The 3,063-nt window shown below is 51.4% G+C and overlaps 1 pseudogene; it reads left to right on the top strand.

Annotated features, from left to right (window-relative positions):
• On the top strand, window positions 1-1,509 carry LOC123151908 (serpin-Z1-like; annotated as a pseudogene).
• The last annotated feature ends 1,554 nt before the right edge of the window (window positions 1,510-3,063 follow it).

The following is a 3,063-nucleotide window of genomic DNA, read 5'->3' as shown; positions in this document are numbered from 1 at the left end:
CTCCATTTGCTATCCATCTCGAAAAACTAATATCCATCTCCATTCCCTCCGTGTCAATGGCAGGCCAGACGGTCGCCGACGCCGTGAGGGACCAGGCCGCGCTCTGCCTGCTCCTCCTCCGCCACCTCGGAAGCCTCGACGAGGGAATGCCCACGCCCACCACCAACCTCGCTTTCTCGCCGATCTCCTTCCATGCATTGCTCTCCCTCCTGGCCGCGGGTGCCTCGGGCGCCACGCGCGACCAGATCGTCTCCTTCCTCGGCCCCGCGGGCGCAGAGGCACACGCCGTGCTCGCGTCGAAGGTCGCATCCTTCGTACTCGTCGGCCGAGGGTTGGCCCAGGCCCATGGAGCCACCGGCATCTGGGTCGACGCCTCGCTACTCCTCAGTCCTACCTTCGCCGACACGGCCGCCGCTGTCTACAAGGCCGACGTTCGCTCGGTGGACTTCAGCAACAAGCCCAGGGAGGCGACGGCGGAGATCAATGAGTGGTTCGAGAGCAAAACGCGCGGCCTCGTCAAGAACATCGTCTCCGAGCGCGATTGCGACGGCTCCACGGCGCTCGTCCTCGGCAACTCGGTCTTCTTCAGCGGCTACTGGAACTCCCCCTTCTTCCCGGAGGTCACAGAGGAAGGCCCGTTCTATGTCAACGCGTCGCCGGAGCACACCGTTCGCGTGCCGTTCATGAAGGGGAGCCCGTTTCAGCAGATCGGTGTCCACCCCGGCTTCAAGGTCCTGCGCATGCCCTACCGTGGCGGCAGCGGCGACGGCGACCCGTTGTTCGCCATGTACATCTACCTCCCCGACGACCGCGACGGCCTGCCCGCGCTCGCGCGAACACTCAGCGCCAGCCCCGACGCGCTCCTGCACAGGTCGGTCGTGCCGGAGCAGCCCGTCCCGTTGGGCGAGCTCAAGATCCCCAAGTTCGAGGTGTCGGTGAGGGTGGAGGCGTCGCGGATGCTGCGTAACCTGGGGCTGGAGCTGCCGTTCCGTCGCTCCGGCGACTCATTTTCGGAGATGTTGAGCCCCCCCGGCGCCTCCGGTGGCTGTCTCGTCCGTCGTCCACCAGTGTGTGGTCAAAGTCGATGAGCGCGGGACGGTGGCCGCCGCAGGCACCGTGGCGATGTCGGCGGGGTTTGGCATGGTACGTGTTCGCCCTGTGGACTTCGTGGCAGATCACCCCTTCGCCTTCTTCCTCCTGGAGGATGTCAGTGGCGTGGTGGTATTCGCAGGCCATGTCATCAACCCTTTGCGCCATTGATGGATGGATTACCAGCTCTGCTCTGCTGGCCAGGCCGGAATAGATCTTTTGCTGAAGTAACTGAATTATTTGTATCCTTGTTGTTGTTGTAACAGCGGAAGCAGAATGATCTCGATCTTCTGTAATAAAAGTGGGAAGGGATTACTAGTTCAGAAAATGGGATCCAGTTGTTGCACATGCCGGCTCTCCATCTCTTTCATCAGATGTAACCAGATAACAATCTTCAGAAGCTACTTGATTCATAATGTCTTAATTATAAACTTGTAACCAGATAACAATCTTAAGTCAAGCAGTTGCGTTCATTTCAGTTGTGAACTAGTAATTCAAGCCGTGTAGCTGCTTTCTCTTTTCTGCTTTTGTTCTAATTGTTGGAAGCAATCTCTTTGGGCGCTGTGTCGATCAACAGATCATTTAAGGATAATATCTGGGGTTTGAGGCAATGGTGTATGTGGTATGTCGAATTATCCAGTGATGTACTCCCTCCGTTCCTAAATATAAGTCTTTTTAGAGATTTCAAATGGACTACCACATACTGATGTATGTAGACATATTTTAGAGTGTAGACTTACTCATTTTACTCCGTATCTAGTCACTTATTGAGATCTCTAGAAAGACCTATATTTAGGAACAGAGGGAGTATGAGATTCACAGAAGAAAAAAACACCCAACTTCCCTTTATGTGTGTAAGTATAAACTGTATGGGGAATCTAGAATAACTTGTACATTATCTCCAAATCCGGTTGGCGTGCATGATCATATCAATTTCTTTGGTATGTGATGTCTGTCTTGGTAATGCTGTATTGCCCATATGCTGATTTAGTTGGGTCGAATTCTTGTGGATACTCCCTTCGTCTGGAAATACTTGTCTGAGTAATGGATGTATCTAGAACTAAAATATATCTAGATATATTCATTTCTTCGACAAGTATTTTTGGATGGAGGGAGTACTAGTTGAACTTATACCTGGCCAAGGTGTAACACCCACGATGCGGCTATATCTTTCACGTGTCGGAGCACGACTTAGAGGCATAACTGCATAGTAGGCATGTCGCAAGAGGGGTAATCTTTACATCCCATGTACTGAATAAGAAAGGGATAAATAGCTGGCTTACAATCGCCACTTCACATAAATACAAGAATATATCATTACATCATCCAGAATACAATTAAGGTCCGTCTACAAAACCAAAATAAAGACAACCCCAAATGCATAGGATCCCCGATCGCCCAACTGGGCTCCACTACTGATCGTCTAGAAAGGAAACATAATAACGTCCTGAATCCTCATTGAACTCCCACTTGAGTTCGGTCGCATCCCCTGGACTGGCATCATCGGCACCTGCAACTGGTTTTGGAAGTAATCTGTGAGTCACGGGGACTCAGCAATCTCACATCCTCGCGATCAAGACTATTTAAGCTTATGGGGTAGGAAAAAGGTAGTGAGGTGGAGCTGCAGCAAGCACTAGCATATATGGTGGCTAACTTACGCAAATGAGAGCGAGAAGAGAAGCAGAGCACGACCGTGATCAAGAAGTGATCCTGAATCTAGTTACATTCAAGCATAACACCAAAACCGTGTTCACTTCCCGGACTCCGCCAGAAAGAGACCATCACGGCTACACACGCGGTTGATTCATTTTAATTAAGTTAAGTGTCAGGTTTTCTACAACCGGATATTAACAAATTCCCATCTGCCCATAACCATGGTCACGGCTTTCGAAAGTTCAAAACCCTGTAGGGGTGTCCCAACTTAGCCCATCACAAGCTCCCACGGTCAACGAAGGATATTCCTTCTCCCGAGAA

This window comes from Triticum aestivum, chromosome 7A (assembly GCF_018294505.1).
Source record: "Triticum aestivum cultivar Chinese Spring chromosome 7A, IWGSC CS RefSeq v2.1, whole genome shotgun sequence".
NCBI classification, from domain to species: domain Eukaryota; kingdom Viridiplantae; phylum Streptophyta; class Magnoliopsida; order Poales; family Poaceae; genus Triticum; species Triticum aestivum.
The sequence above is the reverse complement of the archived record's forward strand: the minus strand, read 5'-3'. Positions and strand labels throughout refer to the sequence as shown.